Source organism: Panthera tigris, chromosome F3, assembly GCF_018350195.1.
Source record: "Panthera tigris isolate Pti1 chromosome F3, P.tigris_Pti1_mat1.1, whole genome shotgun sequence".
Lineage (NCBI taxonomy): Eukaryota > Metazoa > Chordata > Mammalia > Carnivora > Felidae > Panthera > Panthera tigris.
The window spans coordinates 60,364,865-60,389,013 of NC_056678.1; the positions used below are offsets into that span (position 1 = coordinate 60,364,865).

The following is a 24,149-nucleotide window of genomic DNA, read 5'->3' on the forward strand; positions in this document are numbered from 1 at the left end:
GGGGGAGGGGGAGGGAGGATCGGGCTGCCCCCTGCCTTGCTCAGCTTCCACTGGTCTTGCAGATTTCACTGGAGGAACCGCTTTCCAGAAGCAGGGGGTTGCCGAGGACAGGCCAGCAATCAGGGTCAACCCGGAGAAAAGGAATCCACCATCGTAATCATGGGAACAGGGACATTACGAAAGGAAAGAGGGACTGCGGGGAAAAGGCCACAGATTGTGGAATGCGGAAGAAGACACGAGTGTTTGCAAAGAGAGCTTTCAAGGGCATCAGTGATGGGCCCTCGTGCAGAACGGAGTCAGTCGCTCATCATCCTGCGCCACCGTGTGGCCACTGTGTCACTTCCCGTCAAACGCTCCACCTCATTCGCTTGGTAGTTCCTGTTACCACGCCCCTTAGAAAGTCACTTGACTGGTGCCCACAAGCAACACTTAATTTCAGTGGTGGCTCTCAGGGCACTGATTTTTTTACGTCCACCGCGCCCTTGGCTGCACTGGAGCATCTGGTCGTGGAACACCGACGGCTACGGTGGAGCAAATGGGGGACGCGTGCATGTCTTTGCTGCTGCTGATAGGTCACAGAGGAACTCGTGTCGGGGAATTTCCAGCATCAGTGGTGACGATTCATATGCACCCTTGTACTGTAGTAGAAATGAAAACGGATTCCGATGCTTTCCCTACAGTTTAAGCAAAAGCTTTCTGGACACCAAGTACCTCCTACGGCAAGAAAGTAGTGAGAGAGAGAGAAAAAAAAAACAACCTCTTTAGAGGCCTGATCTATACAAGGGAAGCCGTTTTAGATGTCTTTCTAAGTCAACATGACTGTATGTAAACTTCGTTCAAACCCAAAGCCTGATTTCCGGCCCCACCATGCATGCATTGTACATCTGCTTTGTGAAGAGTAGCCCAGAGGAAAGCCATCTTGTCCTTGAAATAGCGATCATGGCTCCCGCTCCCTGCTTTCCTTGATGATAAAACCCATGACTCCTGCCTAGATGCTAATCTCTAGTCTTTTGAGCTTCTCCAAGATGTGAAAAGGCTATAACCCCCTAAAAACTCTTGATGTTCCAGAGCATTTTCCTTCTTGTGAAGAATGTGTTTTCCGGGCAGCTGTCCTAACTTGGGCTGAAATAAAACTCTCTTTCTTACTTTCAGAGATTCTAAAAGGTTTGTTCATTTGGTGTCGACAAAAAGAAGACGTGTGAGAAGTCCCACGCCTCACTGTCCGAACCCGGAGAATGATTCTGTCAGAGACGCTCACGGGGGGCGGCACACCGTTGTGGGTGTGGGATCATGGCTTTATGATAACGACACTTAATACGTATGGAGCACTTCCAATTCCAGGTCGTGTTTTAAGCACTTTATATGACTGACCTATTTAAGTTTCACAGCAACCTATGAACTTGGTTCCATTCTGCCCCTTTTACAGACAAAGAGGTGGAGGCTGAGTAAGTCCCTTAGAGTCTCCCAGACAGCAGGTGCCACAGGTGGGACCTGTGCTCATGACCCCTTGTGTGCACAGTCTCCCTCAAACCTGCACTCGGCTTAGGACATGGGGTACAGACCTGCCTGTGAACTTCGGGGGCTTCCTCTGGGTACCCTATTGTTTCTAGAGTAGTCTGCCCTATGCAGCTGTGTCTCTTGACCAGGTGCTTTTAAGGGAAGGCTTTCACTTCCAAACACTCAGAATATACTGATTCAGGAATAAGTGTGTGTGTGTGTGTGGGGGGGGGGAGTCCAGAATATTGGACATTTAAGAAAAGGACGGAAGAGGTGGAGTTGGGGAAGGTAATTCCTATTCGATTCTTTCCTCCTGAAGGCTTAGCAGGCAGAGAGCCATTTACATGGATAGGAGGTGAAATCAAAGAACAGCGCCACCAACCTGTCTATGTGGGGAAATGATACTAGGATCTAAGGCCAATAGACCTGAGGTCTAGACATTAACGGTCTTCCTTGTATCCTCAACTGGCTTGAAAACCTGCAGCATAATTCATCTAAATACTAACAGAATGACATCAGTAAGGTGGGTCAGCTGCATGGAGAGGGGAAAGGAAGAGTCAGGAAACACTAGAAGCTAGACAGCTGTCACATTAGTTGTTAGAAAATTAAAGAGAGCCAGCCTGCTGTTTCTAGCCCTCTGTGCTCTGATATCCAATTTGAGAGCTCTGTAAAGAACGAGATGCTAGACTCCTAATGAAGACAGGCCCCAGCCTCTTGAGATTCAGAAATGAACCAAGAAATTCCTGAGGAACAAATGAAGAAGTGACTGGGCAGAGCTGCTCAAGGAAGTGAAAGTTAATTATAGCAAAGCTGGTTTCCTAAGAGAGGATGAAAAGGTAAGTAGCACTGGTGTATCTCCATAATGGAAAAGAGGGATCTTTCCTTTCACGAATAATGTTCCTGGAAAAGTAATTTTATGTATAGCAAGCTCAGAATTACAGCAGCCTCTGTGGAAATCAGAAACAAGCTTGGAGAAGCAGTGAAAACAATATAAGGATGTGAGCCAGGGGATGCGACTTGGGAGGAATGGACACAAAGCCTCCGCAGGAACGGGACATCTGGGGAGACACAGTGTCAGAAGAGAAGGGAGTGGGTGAGTGTACTTTGCAAAGTACAAAAATGTCACACATGCGGAGCTTTAAAAAAAAAAAATCCATCATTGTTATTCCTCCCAGAACAGGATGCTTTCGGAAGAAGGACAAGGTCTGCAGGGCTTAGAAGCACAGTGCCACTTGGCAGGTGCCTTTGATGGAAGAAACTGAAGTGAATCTAATAAAGGATTGACCGTGTTCTGAGATTGTTCTGAAGCTTCTTGAGGACAGTACGGTACACACTCTGAATGTTGATGGATGAGAATTCTTGCCGGGTCACCCAGGCATGCTTGGGTCCTCCTGACTCAACCCTGAGCCTGACAAACACACCTCCTGGATTTTCAGGGGCAGCACTAACTTAGATCAGCCTCAACTCACTCCATAAGTAAGCAGCTTTTTTTTTCTTTCTTTTTTCTTTTTTCAGGTATCCTGAGGATGGGCCAGAAAACACGGTGAGGTACCCACCGAGCAGAGGCTTAGAGACTTTTCATTTTCTTCTATTTTTTTTTTTCTGACTCATCTGTTCCCTTTCTTCTTCTAGAGTTTTCAAATACTTCCCTTTTCTTTCCACTTCGTTATCCCCCGTTATCTTTGTCCAACCTTTCTTCCTGAAGCCCTCGTTCCTTTTAGGAGGTCTCAATGGCCTGCAGAACATCAATCAGCTGACTGCCTTCACTTTTTTGCTGACAGTATTTTCCTCCTTTGAAAAACAAACAAACAAGCATTTCCTTCTTCAACTCGGAAAACTTCTCCGAGCCCACACAATCACAGACTTTCATATGACCTGCTGCAACTGTCCCCTCCCAGGGACGATTGTTATTATTATCAGAAGTAACTATTGGGTTGTTCCGTTTCCTTGTCTCAGGGAGCAAGCCGGAGACTTGGTGTAGGACATCTCAGCCAGGAGTGGGGCCCGCGGGCCCTTCCCACATCCCAGCACCCGGCCAGGGGGCTCTCTCTTCCTCGGGTTCCCCCGAAACCGCTCTCGTCGCCCCACAGAACCCCCTGATTGAGGGCCCCTACGCTAACTGGACACCGCGCATTCACCACCAGTCTCCCTCCTCTAGGCGCCGCGAGAGCGCTCCCACCTGGGGCCCGCCCCAGTGTTTCCCCGCCCCCTGGAGTCTGACCAATCAGCTTCGGGCTTGCGTAGCAGCGCCTGATTGGTGGAACACGGAGGGCGCCCCAGAGAGGGCTGAGCTCATTGGACAGCTTCCCCGCGCGTCTATAAAAGTGTCGCGGCCACCGCGCGGGTAAGCGCGCTGGAGGGGTCCTGGCGGCGGACAAGAACGCTAAGCCTCGCGTCTCAAAGCCCCGGGCCGGGCCTGCCAGGGTCCCCTAGACCCCAGGTCCCTCACGCCCTTCGCACGCGGGGATGGGATGGCCTCCTTCGCCTCTCTCTGTCCGCGAGAGGAGCTCTACCTCTTAGCCTTTATCCCCAAAGAGAACATCCACTTGCTTTGACTTGGACGTAAGAAATATTTTTCGCTTATGGGTCATTGTAATTGTTCAAGTAAACTCTGAAAACGTTGGCAGTTATTCTCACGTGGAGAGGCTCCCTCACGAATCCATCACGCTGCGCAGTGTGCCCATGCGTCAGTAGAGGCAGAAAGTGAAGGAAGACACCAAAGCCACTAGGTGGGACTGGGGCTGGCCACCCTAGGGACATTCCCCAGCGGCTCATTCCTAATCGCCTTGGTTTAAAGACAACACACCTGTTTTTTCTCCTCGGAGGGTGGAGGGTACTGATGGTGGAGAAGAGGGATAAGGGGACAACCAGGGAATGTGGGCACATGGGTATCCTCAGTGTTCACAAATGTCCCATTCCTAAGAGCGGTTTTTAATTTTATTCCTATGTCATTTTTTTAAAATTAAGATTTTGTCATTTTTAGAGCACCTTTAGGTTCACGGCGCAGTTGAGGTGTGGAGATTTCCCATATACCCACTGCCTTCACACGTGCACAGCCTCCGCCGTTTGCAACATTCTTCGCCAGGGGGTACGTTTGTCATGGTTGATAAGCCTGTATTGAACATCATCATCATCCAAAGTCCGTAATTTACATTAGGGCTCACTCTTGGTGTTGTACGTTCTATGGGTTTGGACAGGTGATGTATTATTTAGCAAATAACCCAAAACCAATTGGATCCACGTTTGTGAAATAAGGTTAATAGTGGTCGACCCCAGTTTGGAATTTGAAAGCAAGAAGGAAGAGGACAAATAGGACTATTGAGTAATATACTGGTTTTCTTACGCAGATTTGAAGGCAGTTCCGAGAGTAATTCCGGAAACATTCCGAGCAATATGATAGTGCCACCTGGGAAGAGATACATAGTGTTCCATGGGGACGCCTTTGAACGCAAGCCTCATTTGGATGTGTAAATTCTGATAATCAAAATTAGTCCATCTTTCCTCCCCCCCCCTTCTTCCATCTTTGTTTCAGTTTCACAAAAGATTTAGGGATGTAGCTTAATGACTGATTTCAATTAAAGCTACTTTGAAATGTGGAAATATATAAATGTGGAGTTTATTACTATTATTTTAGGCATTGCCAAATTTATTCCCCAAATTCTTGGTGATCACTGACTACATCCTGTAATACTCAGATTAAAACAGGGTATAGGTATGTTACTGAAAAATTATGTAGATCAAAATTGAAATCGTTGGACAAAATGTTTTCCTGTTGACTGTGAATTGTTATTTGGGAAGTGCTTTAAAAATCTCTATTTCTGTTATTTTGAACTTGTAGGGATTCCTAGTTCTCCCTTAAAATTTTTCTAGTAATGAAATGTATAGATTGAACCACACGGGATTGCCAGGATTTGGTTTTATTTGGTCAAAATAGTAAAAAACTGGCAATTTTGTGTGATTCAACCTAATATCTGAATAGGAAAAAATTTACTTAAAAAGAGGTTGAAGTTAATTCTTTTTTGATATGGATGATTACCTCCTAATGTATTGATTTTATAAGTTAAAATTTTATATATTGAGTTTACTTACAGCAGGAACCATTTAAAATTTACCAGACTTTTCTGTTTTGCACATGTGTGGTATGATATCCTGACTAGAAATTCAGGAATTTAGGGGCAACTAGAAACCTTTCAGCACATGTCTTTCGCAGCATTAACCACAATCCTCCCTGACAAGTTGGAGGTTACTGACTTTGAAACATAGCCAGTTGCCGAGAACCCAGTGTGTATTCTTTCCATGACCCTTAAAAACTGGCCTGTTTCCTATTAATGATTTTTTGTTTTGTTTGAGGCATGCTGTGGTCCAGTTTCCTGGTTAATTTCCAGATCTTCTGCCATTCTTCTTGTACAACTCATTTTCTTTGTGGTGGGTCTCACCCAGAGATACCATGTATAGAAAGGGGGCTTCTGGAAATTATCATGTTTCAGCAACAAAATTGTTTAAACATCTGACTATCATTTACAACCAACATCTCTGGTCTGATCCATGGAAAATATCACACATAGCAGAGAAAATTGAGAAGAGCTGGCAGAAGATCTCTGTTGAGTTTGCTTTGTGCACTGTTCAAATGGACTCCTAGGAGACCTCAGGCCAAGGGTATTTCTTTTTACTTCATTTTAACTTGTTGGGTGTGTTCCTTTCTGTGGAGACCAGAGGATCAGAGTCTGGTTTTGAAGGTGAACTTGAGAAATCAATTAGCCCAGCCTCCCCCTGTCTGGAAACTCAGCATCACGATGGACACAGAGCCTGGTCCAAGGCAAGAGGAGGCTCTTCAAAATTGTTGGGCAGGCAGGGGGCATTCTTGTTGGCCCTCACCCTTGCTGATGTTCTAGTCCCAAGTCACTATTTTTTTTTTTATGTTTATTTATTTATCTTGAGAGAGAGAGGGAGAGAGAATTCCAAGCAGGCTCCATATTGTCAGTGCAGAGCCTTGATGTGGGGTTCAAACCCACAAACTGCAAGATCGTGACCTGAGCCGAAGTCAGTCATTTAACCGACTGAGCCACCTCGGTGCCCCCCAAGTCCCCATTGTTCTGAGGGCCCTGCACAGGAGGGAACTCCTAGTGGTTTGCACCAGTAGTTTGTCATCCTGGAGAGCCATTGACTAGACCTGTCCTATAAATCTTTGGTTGGAACTTTGAATATATCTTGTTTTTAGGAGTTCATTGGCTTGTCGATTTCTCTAAGGCCATTTTTCTCCAGGTTTTTTTTTTTTTTTTAATTTTAACATTTATTTATTTATTTTTGAGAGACAGAGAGAGACAGAGTGCGAGTAGCAGAGGGGCAGACACAGACTCTGAAACAGGCTCCGGGCTCTGAGCCATCAGCACAGAGCCCCATGCAGGGCTTGAACCCATGAAAGGTGAGATCATGACCCAAGCCGAAGTCAGATGCTTAATCGACTGAACCACCCAGGCATCCCCCCAGGGTTTTTGTTGTTGTTGTTGTTGTTGTTGTTGCTTTTTTTTGATGAGGTAAGGAAAAGCTGCCAAGAACCTTAGTCAGTTAGCCTGGAGGGAACCTTGGAAGCTGAATCGCTTTCCTCTTAAGGTATGACTGGTCTTGCTCACGATGAGATTTCCCTCTACTTTGAAGGTGTTGAGCTCAACAGGGATGAGACGATTCCACAGCTTTAGGAACACTGGTAACAGCCCTACTTTCCTTGACATAAGATGTGAAGTTCTTTGTTGAGCCCTATTGGGCACATGCTCCTAGAATATAAATTACACTATTATTAATGCAGTTTGCAGGATAAAAACTTTGGGATAATTAGTGAACAAGTCAGTCACCCGTAAGACACACAATCAGAGCAAATCTGGCTTCATTAGTTTCTTCACAACGTGAAACTCCTGGTTAATAATTATAGCTGTCTTAATTGAACATCAGGTGGTAGTTTTCTATCAGCTGAGGAAGAAATAGATTTTGGTTTCATGCTCTTATCTTGTACTAATTAAGGTATGAAATATCTTTATTTACAAAAGCATGTTTGCATGTCTTTAATTTTTTTTAATGTTTTATTTATTTTTGAGACAAAGAGAGACAGAGCATGAGCAGGGGAGGGGCAGAGAGAGAGGGGGACACAGAATCCGAAGCAGGCTCCAGGCTCTGAGCTGTCAGCATAGAGCCCGACGTGGGGCTCGAACTCACAGACCGTGAGATCATGACCTGAGCCGAAGTCAGACACCCAAGCAGCTGAGCCACCCAGGTGCCCCTGCGTGTCTTTAACTGAGTGCAAGCCAGTAGAAATAGAGGGCTTTCTGCATCTGCGGTTTAACATTTTCTAGTAGTCCCATTGAAAAGTAAAGAGAAACAGGTGAAATTAATTTTAGTGATAACTATTTAACTTACTATATCAAAAATATCATGTTACCATGTAATCACTATAAAAATCATTAACGAGATATTTTGTATTTTTATTTTTGTATGAAATCTTAGAAATCCAGTATATATTTGTCCATGTAGAGTACATATTAATTTGGACTGGCCACATTTCAAATGCTCAGTCACTGCATGTAGCTAGTGGCTGTTGGACTGGACAGTGCAGCTTTAAACTGAGATTGTATCTGTAGTTAGGCGGAGGGTTTTATAGGGGAGAGAGAAATGGGCAGGAAGGAGAGAGAGGGAAAAAAAAAAAAAGAGTCCCTCTGGATACAGAGATTCCTTGGCACCAGATTTCCAAGAGTGTGCATTCCTCCGTTCAACATCTAACCTTTAAACTGAAAACATTGACTCTTTAACACCCCAGCAGGAGATTGTGATTACATGAAGAAAACAATCCTGTAGACCCAGTGTCTGCCCTAAACAAGTTGAGAAGTGAGAGTAGGTGGTTGTGGTCTGATGGAATCCGAGTGGGCTTTGGGAACAGAACAGGTAGAATGGAGTTCAGACCAGCCTTGCTGTGTCTGAGCTGTGAGCTTATGCACGTCTGTGGTTTCTTTGGCCCTTACCCACTTTAATAATAGGCACAAAAGCGCCAGTCTTGCAGAATTTTAGTGGGGATTAAGTTAGATTCCTTATAGGACTGTACTTCGTGAGGTCAGTGTGCAGTATGTGGAAGTCTCCTGGTGTTGTCTGCCTCTGACTCCATCTATTTTTCCCATTAGGGCATTTTGCTCATCTCCCTTCGCTCCTTTTTTTAAAGTCTGAACGGATTTCCTGCTCCGCATTCCCAGAACCTCAATTTCTGATGCAGCGCTGACTCATAGGCCTGCTGCTGTTGTGATTATGGTATAAATATCAGAAACTTATTGTTGAGGCACCAGTAATGATGGCGACAACAATTCGGCTACTGTCCGTTCCAAATCCACGTGAAATGTTCCATTAAGTCACTCCAGACTCTCCGCAAAGAGCAGCAGTACTTCTGTTTTTGGCCAATGGGTGGTAGCATTGTCTAAGCCACTGATCTCTGAGCTGCTGGGTCTTCAGGGTTAGTTTTCCTTTTTTTTGTGCTTTGCCAATTATCTGCGGTTCATTCCCTCAACCTGGAAGAGAGGGAGCTTTTCATCAAAAAGTCTAGGACTCTGGAGTACAATGGCAGCTTCCAGAATGTGAGAGGAAGGCCAGGACACAGAGCTGCTGTTCATTCAGACACTGGGGGAGACTGCTCAGGTCCAGAGTCAACGTGTCTGTCGGGGTGGGTCCAGGGCAGGAGTCTGGGAGGCTGATGGGCATCCAATGCTGGTCCTGTAGGTTCACTGTGAGCACTGGGAAATGACTTTATCACTTTCATCCCCTTATTAGGGGATCATCTTTGAATTAGGAGGATGTGCTTTAAAAATATTCTGCCCTTTATTTTTTTCTTTTAGTATCTCGTCACCTGAAATTTGCCATACACGCCCCTCCCCCCCAACACCCACTACAATGCCGGTTTGGCTTTCTGAATACTAATTTTCAGGCTCCTTGTTACTCGACTATTTGAATTAAAGGGAGTCTGATCATACTTGCAGACTTAGACTTCTTTCAGACTTTCCTTTACATTTCCTGATTTTTGTCAGGTGACTGATTTGGTATGGATCAAGAGAACAACATTTGGGAAATGCAGAAAATCACGAAGAAGAAAATAAAATCCAACCATTAGCTTTAAAAGATACGTGTGTTGGGTAATAGGATAGAAAACTATTGGTTGTTATAGAGGCATGGACTAAACCAGAAAAAATTTCTGAATTGAAGTCAAGCTACATGCATTTTATGATTAACCCTGCTGACAAAAGAGGGGGGGGACATGAAGCATCTAGGATTATCTTGTTCTGTCGGATTATTCAGTTATTCACTAATATATGAAATCATTTAAGGACCTTCTGCGTGCTGATCAGGGAGAGGGGAGTTAAGCACTGAATAAGACGGTTTTTTGCCTGTAAGCTCCTTACAGTTTCCTGGAGAAGAGAGACAAGCAAGTCAAAATCCCAGTGTGGTGAGTACCACAATAGGGGCACACACTTTGTTATAGAAGCAGAGAGAAAGGCATTGAACTGCCCACTGGTGGCCAGGAAAGGCTTTATAGGGAGATGCCACAAACCAAGTCTTTAAAGGCAAATAGATTGGGCGTGGGAGTCGGGAAGAAGGACATTTCAGGTAGAGGAAAGAAACGTGTAAAGACATTTATATTAGATTACTTGATGTTTGCAAGGAATGGTAAGTACCATTGTCTGAAGCGGGGGCAGAATGTGTAAATATATGGGGCAGGAGAGGGAGGGGTGGGAGATGAGCTTGGACAGGGAAGTGGAGGTGAGATAACAATGGGCGTTTTATGCCATGTTGAATCCTTTGGAATTTTATAGGATTTGATGAGAGATGGATGTTGGGGGGGAGGTAGGTGGGAGCGATATGGGTTGAGTCCCATTAGGCTATGGATTCGGACGACCGGATGAATGTTTGTAACAAAGGGTTGTGGGAGGTGAGAAAATGGTGTAGTCGCTTTGACTTCGGGGGATCTGGCCCAGGGACGCCTGACTGTATGGACCTGCCCATCAGGAGAGAGATTAGATTTCCAGTTACACATTTTGGTTAATAATAATTACCATTTGCTGAAGACTTAGGATGTGCCAGATTCTGTACGAACTCTCACCTTAAATCCTTTTAACAACCCTATAAACACATTTGGCACGTGAGGAAGATCAAGATACAGTGACTTGTCCAACATTGGCTTGCCCAGCAGGGGGTGGAGCTGGGATTTGAGCCCATTCTGATTTCAGAGCCTGAACGCCCCACCACGGCCTTCTACAGCAGCCGCCTGCACAGAGGTGAAGTTAGACAACAGCACACAGGCCTTTCAGGGACAGGATGGAACATGAGAGAAGGACTAAGGCGGGAGCTCTGCGGAAGATGCTTGTGGGACAGGTAGCAGCAGACGAGCTCACAGAGCCCAGACTGGAGTTGCCTGGAGGGAGGAGGAAAACAAGGAAAGCATATCGTCCAGAAAGCCAAGAGGAGAATTTCAAGGGGAGAGGGGTCCATGGTGGCAAATATCACAGGGGGGTGAAGTAACCGGACTGAATGAAACCGTTGCTTTTTTAATGTTTATTTTTGAGAGAGAGCGAGAGAGAGAGAGAGAGCGAGAGTGAGCAGGGGAGGGGCAGAGAGAGAGGGAGACAATCAGAAGCAGGCTCCAGGCTCTGAGCTGTCAGCACAGAGCCCGACACGGGTCTCAAACCCATGAACCATGAGATCATGACCTGAGCCAAAGTTGGATGCTCAACCGACTGAGCCACCTGGGGGCCCCATGAATGAGACCTTTGTATTTTCTCCCCTGAGTGTCTTCCTGGCACCAGCTCCACAATGCCATCTGATGGCCAAACATAAACATTTAGGGGCTCCACAGGCTTTGTCACCCCCTAAGTTGTGTTTCTGTTGATAATATGACTATCTTCTCAGACATCCAGAATGCATACATCAGGATGGTCTTTGACGTTCTGGTCCCACATGACCACCGATGGCAAATCCCGTTGACCCTGACTCAACCTTTCTCTAGTCTACCTCTTCCTCTTCACACCCTCTCTGAAACCCCGGATCTTTTTTTTTTTTAATCTACACCATCATATTTCTGTCCTGACTTGTCTGTTGGCCTCTGGTTGCATTTTCCTCTAATCTATGTTCTGAAGTCTCACCGTGCCACTCCTGAGCTCAGAACCTTCAGTGGCTTTTCATTATTTACAATACAAATTCCAAATTCTTATTGAAGGCCATCTGTGAAATAGTTATAGCTTACTTTCTGACTTTCCCCCCTCTGCTTTATATGCCTCGCAGCCTATTTTCCAGCCAGACTGAAAAATGTCTTGTTTTCTGTGTTGGCCTCCTCAGATCCATTGGTTAGGCCAATCTTTCCAGCTGGATGCACTTTTCTTTCATCTTTCAGGTTGAAATCTTACCCATCCTTCAAAGGTCATCTGAAATACTCTTTTCTCTGTGAAGCTTTTCTTGACCCCTTCCACCAGGAATGATTTCAGGTTTCTCTGAGCTCAGATGAGTATGGCACTTGACCCCTCTCAGGGCAATAACTTTCTGTGGGTTTTTTTTTTTTTCTACTTTCTATTATATTTTTCTTTTATTTTTTTGGTTTTGATTTTATTTTTGTTTTTGTGTATGTGTCTTGACTTAGTTTTTGAAGGCAAAGTCTATTTCTTACCTATTTTTCTATTCCTCATTTTGCTTGTCACATGGGTGTTTTATAATAAAGATGTTTGGTTTAGTTGAATATTTATTGAATGGATGGATGGATAACTGACATTACTGTCAAGATTTGTGCAATCTCTGTATATTTTATTTTTTAATGTCAATGTCTACAATAGAAGGCTTAATTATTAATCATATATTAAGTATATATGATTCTTGAGGTATGCTCTAAAGAACTAAATTTTCCTATTGGGGAAAAATCTACTGGACTTTTGTCTGGAGCATCTCAGCATCCTATTAGGTTATTCTTGAGTCATTTAATGTGATCACCTTTTTTTAAAGCTTATTTATTTATTTTGTGTGTGTGTGTGTGTGTGTGTGTGTGAGAGAGAGAGAGAGAGAGAGAGAGCGCGCGCAAGAGCGCAAGTTGGGGAGGGGCAGAGAGGGAGAGAATCCTAAGCAGGCTCTGTGCTGTCAGCATAGAGCCCAACTTGGGGCTTGATCTCATGAGCCGTGGGATGATGACCTGAGCTGAAACCAAGAGTCAGATGCTTAACCGATTAAGCCACTCAGGTGCCCCATTATGTGATCTCTCTTTGAAGGTGGGTAGATAAAGGAAAAGGAAAAGGTACTTCTTTGGGGATGGCGTCCTGGGTCTCTTGGAAACGCCTTCACGCTTAGTATAACATTTCCAGGTTTTCCCTTGACTCATAGACGAAAGCGGATTAGAGAAGCAGAAGCCATAGCCATGACGCTGGACCCAGTTTGGTGGTGCCTGCCTGTCCTGCTTGTGAAATTCAATCTGGAGTGTGGAGTTTCCACAGCTGAGCCTATTATCCCATGGACAGGTCTCTTGAGCTTTCTCTGCCTTTGAGGGTATTGTCTTTTCTTAGCCACACATGGTGAGCATCATGTTAAGCAAAATGCAGGGAACTCAAAGGAGGGATCAATGGAAAATGTCTTATGGTGTTATGTTTATTTGGGTTTCGTTGTCAAGTTTAAGTCTTATAATTTGAGCACATGATCAGTTGCAGCTCTTAGTTTCTTACCAGCTTGACGGAGTTAAATGCCTCTTTGGGAATGGAATCCAGGTTTCCTTATATCCTTTTTAGCTACTGTTGTTGATGATGGTGTGGATAATCTAAGGGAAAACTCTCACGTAAGGAGATCCTGGGGTTATCCAGAATTTGGGAGTGCTTCAGACAATCCACCTATTTAAACTTGAATGTCCTACGGAAGATAGCATATCTTCATTATAGAAGACCCAGGGAAATTAAATTTGTTGCTGATTATCTGCTGGGCATGGAATCTGGCAGAGAGCAATTCAGTAATAGTCTTATTAAAAATCTCTTCCCAGCTGCCTCTCCTCATCTTTCTTATACATCTTCTTCCCTCAGTCCAGCGATGAGCTAGCCAATAGGCAGTTGTGAATCAAGGTGAACGCTACATCTCCATTAAAAGGCAGGGCTCCTCCAATCCAGGGGTTGGGGGTGGGAAAAGATACCCACCACCAGCTGCCTTTCTGGAGTAGGAGCTCCAGACCAGGAGCAGCTTGGTTCTTCTTTGACCTGGTCCATAGGTACCTATATCCCAAATGTGAAGCTCAAAAATAAAGAAGGTCCTATGTGCTACACCCTCCGTTAGCTTGCATATCACTTTGTGGTTGCGTCCTCCCTTTCTCTGGGTCCCCTTTCACCTAAGCTCTGACTTATCCACACCGGCACCTTTCCACATAGAACCTGAAGGGATCACTTTGGAATCTTTTTCACCAGAAGGCATTGGATCCACAGAGGCTCACAGTCTTTTTCATCTATTTTAGAAGGAATAGATTTGGTATTTTTGTGTAAGCACTCTAGTGACTTTTCCTTAATTCTTTGTTCCTTTGGTCCTGGGTTCCACGCTTTTGTCCCTTCTAACTTAGCCCTGTTATAATCTGTGTCTGATGCCTTTGCCTGCTATTCATTAGAGACTTGAGGACAGGAGAATCTTGATTTCTAGAATTCAAAATGAATAGGAGTCTCTTTTTAAAAGGGGATCAGATCAGAAATACCTTTTGTGCTATGGATAAGCTATAGTTTGGAAATTTTATGTGGAGTGTGAGTCTGAGAATTAGGAATTTAGATTTAGAATTGGTGGTCTAAAGATTTTGGCTTCTGCTTTATGGAATTCACCCAAACAGGTTGGTAGAATCAGGTGACTCACGACACAGGCGAAGGTAGCTAATCTTTAATATCCTAGCCAAGATTGTGAAGAGTGACAAACTTGGCAGATGGTGACTACATTTATTGTGGTGAGCACTGAGTAGGGTACAGAATTGTCAAATCACTATATTGTACACCTGACACTAACATAACATTGTAGGTCAACTCAACTTCAGTTAAAAAAAGCAAATAACCAAAAATAGTCTATTTCAGAAAAGTGGACAATCTGGAAAACAGGCCATTTTATATCTATAAGTATCTTCTTAAACCTTCTATAATGATTGAGAATGATCCATATATAATATCCAAAGCAGTGCAAAATATTGAAGCCAGCAGAGGCACCTGGGTGGCTCAGTCGGTTAAACATCAGACTTAGGCTCGGGTCATGATCTCAGGGTTCATGAGTTTGAGGAGTATGTACTTCAGAGTTTTCTTGTTATTTCTTATGACAAAGCATATTTTCTCACTTTATCATCATCATCATGTCCTTGTGATGAAAACAGTGTTATCAAAAATTTTTTTAAAAATTTTTTAATGTTTATTTTTGAGAGAGTACAAGCAGGGGATGGGGAGAGAGAGAGGGAGACACAGAATCCAAAACAGGCTTCAGGCTCCGAGCTGTCAGCACAGAGCCCAGTGCGGGGCCTAAACCCACAAACCATGAGATGGTGATCTGAACTGAAGTTGGATGCTTAACCGACTGAGCCACCCAGGTGTCCCTTCCCAAGTTTCTTAAAATTCATTTTCTTATTTTATTTTTATTTATTTTCTTTTGGAGAGAAAGAGAGAGAGCACATGGGTGGGGGAGAGGGGTAGAGGGAGAGAGAGAGAGGATCTCAAGCAGGCTCCATGCTGTCAGCACAGAGCCTGATGCAGGACTTGATCCCGTGACCCTGGGATCATGACCTGAGCTGAAATCAAGAGTCAGGCACTCAACCAACTGAGCCGCCCAGGTGCCCCACCATATATATATATATATATATATATATATATATATATATATATATATATATTTTTTTTTTTTTTTTTTTTTTTTTTTTAGTGTTTATTTATTTATTCTGAGAGGGTGAGAGAGAACACGTGTGAGAGAGTGCGACTGGGAGTGGGGCAGGGGCAGAGAGAGAGAGGGAGAGAGAGAATCCTAAGCAGGTTCTGCCCTGAATAGCATGGGATTCGATCTCAAAACCCCGGGATCATGACCTGGGCCAAAATCAAGAGTTGGATGCTTAACCAATTGAGCCAGTCAGGCACCCCACTGTTACTTTATTTTATAGATAAAATACTTTATTACTTTACTTTATTACTTTATTTTATAGACTGAGGCCAGAAAGTTTAGGTTCATTGCCCCAAGTTCTCATACACAGTGACAAAGACAATCCAGGTCATCTGACTTCGGGTATCATCCACCTTCCATACATTTAAGTCTATATTTTGGTGGGCAAGTGAGATAAAGACAAAAAAAAACCTACAACGTGTTCACATTCAGAAGCTTTCCTTTCCCCCCTGCCTTGCAAGAGGAAGTAGGCTTCTTGGATGTGTGGCCGCTTTTGCTCACGATGTGTGGGATCACATCTTAAGGAGGCAGTGGGGCTGAGGGATGGGCTCCCTGGCAAGGGCACAGCAGTCCTGGAGGGAAAGAAGAGCATTCCAAAAAGCAAAGCCAGAAGGGGGATGGCAGCAAATGCCAGCCGAGGTCTGAGAGAGCGTGTTTGGGCAGAGGGGGAGTGTGGGATGTCACGTCTGTGCTCTCTGAGAGAGAGAGTAGGAAACGGATAGGGAAAGACAGTCTGAGAAGTTTTATTATTATTATTATTATTATTATTATTATTATTATTACGAATGGAATGCTCACTGGGTGTCCTTTAAAGAAAATTCCAGCTAAGATTTTAATTGCTTTTAAGATTTCTTTGAAGGCCAGTTTGTTCTTTCTTTGGATTCAGCACCTCTCCACAGCTTTATGGGTGTTATATGAGCTAAAAGCCCAAGACGTGAGTCCGGGTTTTCACTCTCTCCTGTGCAGGGGAAAAGGGGCCAACAGTGTGCTTAGTCCCAGCTCAACAGCACCAACCAGAACTTGTAGAGAAATGGGCCAGGGGAAACATCCCCCTCACTTCCTCAGCTCCATTGGCGGAGGTCACAGACAGGCTTGAGGCAAAGAACCTCAGAGTTGAATTCTGAGGGTCTTTACTTCGGAAGTCCTTATTTTCTTCTTAAACCCAGGAAATTCTTCTTGGTGTTAATATGATCCTTCCCTGATTACATAATGATCACAAATATCATTTTATTCACAGGAAGAGAAGTAGCAAAGCTCTAAAGGGAGAATTATTTTTTTGCAATTTCCCCCCATTTCATCGCTCGTGGTGAGTAAGCGTGGTCTTATGACTCAATTCCACTGGTGTAATAGCCTGGGCGGCAGTGCCGGCCATGGGTCAGGAGCCAGGGATGGAAATGTGCTGGAAAAGTGCTGCCTTAGCTGAACTGCTGACCTTGTCCCAGGAGAGGATATAGTGCGTCTCAGCCCAGTCAGGGTTGGGAATAGGAAAATCTGAGGCCAAAGGTAGACTCTGGCATATGACTTGTCTGGGCACTTCGGGTCTAATTTTGCTGAGAATTGGTATTTTATCTGCTGGTTTCAAGGCTGTTGGTTCACGGACAGGACATCGATTACTCACTAATGTCCAGAATGGGGCATCCACGTGCTGACTGAGAGAGCAACACCCTGTAGTTTGAATACGAATGGGAGCAAATACTTTTTTCTCTTTTTAAATGTTTATTTTTGATAGAGAAGGAGACAGTGCATGAGTGAGGGAGGGGCAGAGAGAGACAGACCCTGAATCCGAAGCAGGCTCCAGGCTCTGAGCTGCCAGCACTGAGCCCGACGCAGGGCTCGAACTCACGAACGGTGAGATTATGACCTGGGCCGAAGTCAGACGCTTAACCGATTGAGCCACCCAGGCGCCCCAGGGGAGCAAATACTTTTCCTTCCTGTCCCTTGAGTGACTTCTTTCTGCGGCATGAGGCAAGTGTGCTTGCCAATGATGTACATTGCTTCTTCCAAGATACTGCTCAGTGCTTGATTAATACTGTAATTACAAATATTTGTAACTGGTAAGGACGTAAACCTTCTGCCCTTCCATTGAGTATTTAGTGGCAACTTCCTTTCCCCTAAAATGACTCTTTCAAAAGGAATTGTTTTCATTTGGCTAAATAAACTTTGGTACGTGAGTTTTTATTTTTTACCTTATTTTTTAAAATTTATTTGTTTACTTTTGAGAGAGAGGGAGACAGGATCGGGGGAGGGGCAAATAGAGAGAGGGAGAGAGAGAATCTCAAGCAGGCTCCATGCTGTCAACATACAGCCCGACGCGGGGCTCGATCACACAACCCTGGGATCATGACCTGAGCTGAAATCAAGAGCCAAGACGCTCAACCGACTGAGCCAACCAGGCGCCCCAGAGTATTCTCTCTCTCTCTCTCTCTCTCTCTCTCTTTTTTTTTTTAATAAGCAGGGGAGGGGCACAGAGAGAGGGAGACACAGAATAGGAAGCAGGCTCCAGGCTCTGAGCTGTAAGCACCGAGCCTGATGCAGGGCTTGAACTCACGAATTGTGACCTGAGCCGAAGTCAGATGCCTAACCGACTCAGCTGCCCAGGCACCCCGGGAAGTATTCTTTTTGTAGAATTACAAATTAGAGTCTATCTTAGTGCTTTATACTTGATCAGTATTTGTTGCATTGACTTGAATTGCCTTCAGAGTCAGAGACTGTCTTGTTAACACGTTTGACGGTGGAAAATCTTCCTTTTATCAGAGCGGATTCTGTAATTCAGAGCCAAATCTAATGAATAAGGTGGAGGGATCAAGCTGAGTGGCTCTGATTCAGATTGTTAAAAACCTCAATAAACTAAACCAGAGTGATTGTTTTTTTTCTCTGACTTAAACTGGCTTTTTAAAAAAGTGTTTTGATTTATTTTTAAGAGAGAGAGCATGGGCAGGAGAGGGGCAGAGAGAGAGGGGACAGGGGGTCTGAAGCAGGCTCTGCATTGACAGCAGTGAGCCCGACGTGGGCCTCAAACTCATGAACCGTGAGATCATGACCTGAGCTGAAGTTGGACCCTCAACCAGGGGAACCACCCAAGCACCCCTGACACTGGCTTTTGAAAACAACGGTATGAGTAGAAAGTTGTAACACTGTAAGAAATCAGTTTCATAATTTCACATTTTACATATGGAATATATTAGCAAATTATGGAATGCTTCTGCATTCTAGGCATGATATTCAGTGCTGGGGTTACAGGGATCAGTAAGTATTAGCCCTTGGGGAAACCATTGTCCAGTGGGGAGAGACAGCAGAAGATCAGTCATCAGAATGTGGTGAGATCAGACCTGTGGAGCTCGTTCAGTTTCTGTGAGCAGTCACAGGCGGTGGGTATGGTTGAAGTGGGGCAAGGGTCTGGGGTCTGGGAAGTTTTTAAAGTAGAGGTGATGCTTGAATGGGATGTTGAAGGATGTATATGGGCGTACAAGAATAAAGAGGGTATACAGGTGCGCGCGTGCGTGTGTGTGTGTGTGTGTGTGTGTGTGCTTCTGATAGAAATGCATGTGGGATAGCTTGGAGGCCATGATGTCAGGAGAATGTTCTAAGGAGTGAGTAAGATCAAACAGATGAAATGCTTAAGGGCATTGCATTTTTGATGTCTAACTAGGGTTAGCACTCAAAGAATACTTCTAAGAAGTCCGGTCTTCAAAGTCAGCCAACGAAAGGCAGTGAGCTGCGAGGCAGCAGTGGGTCCTGCCCGAAGATCACTGTCAACAGTCTCTTGAGGGTTTTAAGATGAGTCGCCTGATGCTTCGTGGGTTTAAGTAATTTGCCTAAAGTCTTGTGGCTGCGAAGAAGTGGGAGTGGGATTTGAATTGGAGTCTGCCTCGCTCCGAGAACCGCACTTTACTATGAGTGTCGTCTTGTCTTTATCTGATGGCATAAGATTTCGCGTAGCTTCGGGCCCACCAACCTGAACATGAGATTGTTTGTATGGTCTGTAGCTGGAGACGAAGGGGCAGGTCCAGCCCTGATCGCGTGGACTGACACAGGCAATGCTCACCCTAGTAGTTTTCGGACTTCAGAGTGCCCAAGATTCCTTCCGGGGAATTCCTCTGATGGCTTCAGTTCTGAAGTCCCACTTCAGAGAGTCTGTCCTGTTGCGAAGCATCTCGGGCGATTCTGATGCAGATGGTATGTGATTCACGCTTTGATGGCCATCCCCCTGAATGAATGTCTTCTGTGAACGTGGGTATCTCTCTCCCTCTCTTCTTCCTTTCTCTCCCTCTCCCTCCTTCTCTCTCTCCCTTCTCTCCTTCCCTTCCTTCCTCTCTTTCATTCTGCCTTTCCTTCCTTCTCCCCCGCTCCTCCCTCTTTTCTTTGCTTGCTTCCTTCCTCTTTTCTTTGCTTGCTTCCTTCCTTGTTTCCCCTTTCTTCTGAGGCTTCTCTTAATTGGGTTCCAAGACGCAAGGAGATCACTCATAAGTACTATTCCTTCTCTTTCCAGCAAGATCGTCTGTTCCTTGCAGGCAGAGATCCCACGTCCGTATGCCTTTTGCAGACACTCACCTGGGTGTGCTCCCAGGGATGAAAACATACACTGGGCACCCGGTGACACAGTTGGTCACTTTACAGCGAGGCATTTTTGAAACACGTGGTTTAGCCAAGGAAGGCACGCTCAGCAGTTTTTCATGTCGTCTCTGTGAACTGCCTGTGTACTTACCTCTCACGGTCTCTGCCTTTCCTGCTCCTCACACAATTCTGGAGGGTCCCTAATGGGAAGGACACAGACTGATGCTTAGCAGCGGTTCCTTGCTGGTCCAGCCCTCGCTATTTCCCACAGCCCCCGGCCAAACCCCACCCCCTGGAAGTCTCCAGACCTGTGCTTCCCTCCTCATGCTCGCTTCTTCGGATGCCTGTCTTGTGTTGCATTTCTGAAACGGGAAATCCCGTTTGCAGCTGGCTTAATATCTGGGGTACCCCCTCTTTCTGGGCCATGGCATGTCAGAGCCACGTGGATGGTCTGACCTTGTCCCATTTGGGCAGTTTTCTCCTCTGCGCCCTGGTGACAAAGGCCCAGCATTCCTGGCGTAGTGGACTCCTTGCGTGGTATCACACAAGTGATGGACTCCTGTCTGTTTCTCTGCTGTGGCCTGGGTGCCCAGATTCTGAAGTCAGGTTACATGGGGTCCAGCTTTGCTTGTGGACTGGGAGTGTGGGCATGTTTTAAAACTCCTTCAAGCCCCCATATCCTCATCTGTAAAATAAGGACCATACAGTGGTTGTGAGGTTTAGAACCAAATGATGCTTGGGAGTGCCTGCTTTAGGGTAAGCACTATTGCAATTATTGTTCTTGGTGATAATTTTTTATTGTCCTTTTATGTCCTCAGTTGAAATTCTGTCAGTCTTGCAAAGCCCAGCTAGAGCTGTGCCTCATCCGCAAGGCTTTTTTGTCCACTCACGTCCGCAGACAGCGCTGTCCTACATTCTCATGATCACTCAGGTCTAAGATTAATGTTTGATTGCCTTTAATATTTAATACTGTGTTCCTATTGCACTGGGTCCTAACTGGTTTTATTCTTGGTCTTGAGAAGTTCTTAAATGTGGCTAATAAAGACTGCCTTTTTCTTTTAGCCTCCCCACTACTGGTTACGTAATCACATTACCTCTTCTTTCAGGTGTTATGATTAAGGATGTACGGGTCAATTCCCTTAACATGAACCCATTTGGGATAAACTCATATACACTGGCAGCATATACACTGCAAATGACAGCATCCTGGGGTCCCGCGTCAGCTGGCTTTGTGCCACTGCTCTTACTAGATAAGGAGAAGGCCCTGGTTCAGGGAGAAGTGTTTTTAAAAATTTTTTTAAATGTGTATTTATTTCTGAGACAGAGCATGAGAGCGGGAGCAGTAGAGAGAGAGGGAGACACAGAATCCGAAGCAGGCTCCAGGCTCCGAGCTGTCAGCACAGAGCCCGACGTGGGGCTGGAACTCCTGAGCTGTGAGATCATGACCTGAGCCGAAGTCGGACACGCTCAGCCGACCGAGCCACCTGGGCATCAGGGAGAAGTATTTTAAGGCTCGAGTGTTATGGATGGAAGGAAGACCTTGTTTTGACACCATTTCCTTCTGAAGTTGGTAACTCTGAGCCCTGGATGCACCGGAGAATCACTGCAGAGCTTAAAAAAAATACTGATGCCCCGGCCACATTCTGGGCCAGTCAGATCCAGAATCTGGGGGGGTAAGGGGGGGTGGGGGAGGGGGAGAACAGGGGCGGGGCAGGAGCGAGATGGCGGAGGTGCCCAGGTATATAGTATTTTGAAAAAGCGTACCAGCAGGGGCGCCTGGGTGGCTCATTCGGTTGAGCATCAAACTCTTGATTTTGGCTCAGGTCATGATCTCATGGTTAGTGAGTTCAAGCCCTGTGCCGGGCTCTGCACCTGACAGTGTGGAGCCTGCCTGGGATTGTCTCCCTCTCTCTGCCCCTCCCTTGCTTGCTTGATCTCTCTCTCAAAAATAAATAAACATTAAAAAAAAAAAAAAAAAAGCTTACCAGGTGGCTTTATGATGCTGTCCAGGTTGAGAAGGGTGGAATTGCTCTAAAACCAGGTTCTCCAGCCCCTCCGCCTGGTGAACGGGCTTCGGTTTTAGTTACATGCCTTCATGCTGGTTTTCAGGGATACTGGCTACAATTAGCTTGCAGGAATTAGCTTTTAAGAGAGCCTGGATGTCTTAAGGGCCCAAACCATGCCGCAAAAGAGCGTTTATTACCTGAGAATGCCTTGCAACCAGGCTGCTCATGGGCAATCAGTGTGCCTAGGAATAGAATTTTCCTTGCCCTAGGTCACTGGTGCCGTGGCAGACAAGTGACAGGACTCCCGTAGGACCTAAAGTATTTATAGCTCTTACAGTATTTCTGCAAGGTGAGCTTTGCCACGGAGGCCTGAGTCGGGGCTGCTCAGAGTCACTAACATGCAGGAGTTGAACCCAGCTGCTGCAGGAAATAGCTCTTAGTGCGGAGAGAGGGGCTCAGGTGTCCTTGGCCGAGAACAGAACGCGCGGGAAGCCATGGAGCAGACCCATCCGGGATTCCTCCTTCACCTTGTGTGAGATATTTTGCACAGGAATTGATTAAGACCTCTTCAAAACTAGAGGTTTTGAAGTATAATTTACTTACCATGAACTTTATCTGTTTTAAATGTACAGTTCAGTGAGTTTTAGTAAATTCACAGGGCTGTGCAGCCATTCCCACAATCCAGTTTTAGAATATTTCCATCACCCCAGAAAGATCCTCGGTGCCTGTTTGCAGTCAGTTCCTGTGCCCAGTTCACATCCAGGCAACCGCAAAGTTGTGTTCTACCTCTATAGTTTTGCCTTTTCTGGACACTTCATATGAATGGAGTCATACAATACGTAGTCTTTTGTGTCTGGCTTTTTTTACTTTAGCATAACAATTCCGTGGTTCATCCAAGTTGTGGCCTGTGTCAGTATTTTTTTCCTTTTTTTTAAATAGGGGCGCCTGGGTGGCTCAGTCGGTTGTGTCTGACTTCGGCTCAGGTCATGATCTCACAGTTCATGGGTTCGAGCCCCGCGTCGGGCTCTGTGCTGACGGCTCAGAGCCTGGAACCCACTTCGGATTCTGTGTCTCCCTCTCTCTCTGCCCCTCTCCTGCTCGTGCTCTCTCTCTCAAAAATAAATAAACATTAAAAACTTTTATTTTAGAGAGAGGGAGAGAGAATGCGAGCAGGGGAGAGGGGCAGAGGGAGAGAATCTTAAGCGGGCTCCACACTCAGCGTGGAGCCAGAGCCCATGAATAATGACCTGGGCAGAAATCAAGAGTTGGACACTCAAGGTCGGAACCACCCAGGCACCCTGGTATTTTGTTCCTTTTTATTGCTAAATAGTGTTACATTGTATGGATATGCTACGTTTTATTTATCCATACTCAGTTGACTGAGGTTGGGATTGTTTCCACTTTGGGACTTTTATAAATAATGCTGCTGTGAGCACTCAAGTTCAAGCTGTTGTATGGATGTATGTTCCCATTGCTCTTGGAGTGAACTTCCTGGCTTGCATGGTAAATTTATGTTAAGCTTTTTGAGAAACTGCAAATTTTGCAATTCCATCAGAAATTCACGAAGGTTCCAGTTTCTCTCCATCCTCACTAACCTTCGTTATTACCTTTTTCATTCCAGAAGGTGTAATGTGGGTTTAAGTCCACTCAATCATTTTTTTTTTTTCTTTTTTGAATCGTGCTTTTGTTGTCTTATCTAAGAAATCTTTGCCTATTCAAGGTCATACAGATTTTCCCCTAGATTTTAGGATATTTTAGATTTTCTTCTTAATCTTTTATAGTTTTAGCTTTTACATGAGGCTTTGATTAATTTTGAGTTAATTTCTAAGTATGGTGTGAGCAGGGATATAAATTAAATTTTTTTTTTTTTTTTTTTTTTGCAGGTGGATATCCACATGTTCCAGTGCCCTATTTCAAAAACATGATCCTTTCTCCTTTGAGTTGCCTTGGTGCGTGTGTTGAAAATCAGTTGGCTGTAAATATAAGGGATTATTTCTGGACTCTCAGTTTTATTGCATTGGTTTACATGTTTCTCTTTATGGTCAGTACCACACAGTCTTGATTACTGTAGCTTTATGATAAGTTCTGCAATTAGGAAGTATAAGTCCTCCACCTGTGTTCCAAATTGTGTTTTGGGTGCTCTAGGTTCTTGGCATTTCTCTGCAAATA

The 24,149-nt window shown here is 45.0% G+C and overlaps 1 long non-coding RNA gene across 2 annotated transcripts; it reads left to right on the forward strand.

Annotated features, from left to right (window-relative positions):
- Positions 1-3,766: 3,766 nt before the first annotated feature.
- Positions 3,767-23,986, forward strand: LOC102970878. 2 transcript variants are annotated; one of them, XR_006213887.1, is made up of 4 exons: positions 3,767-4,226; positions 4,481-4,585; positions 16,658-16,726; positions 23,864-23,986. It is a non-coding gene; the product is annotated as an uncharacterized LOC102970878 (long non-coding RNA). The 2 variants fall into 2 exon arrangements; XR_444412.2 differs by lacking the exons at positions 16,658-16,726; positions 23,864-23,986 and adding an exon at positions 4,845-5,020.
- The last annotated feature ends 163 nt before the right edge of the window (positions 23,987-24,149 follow it).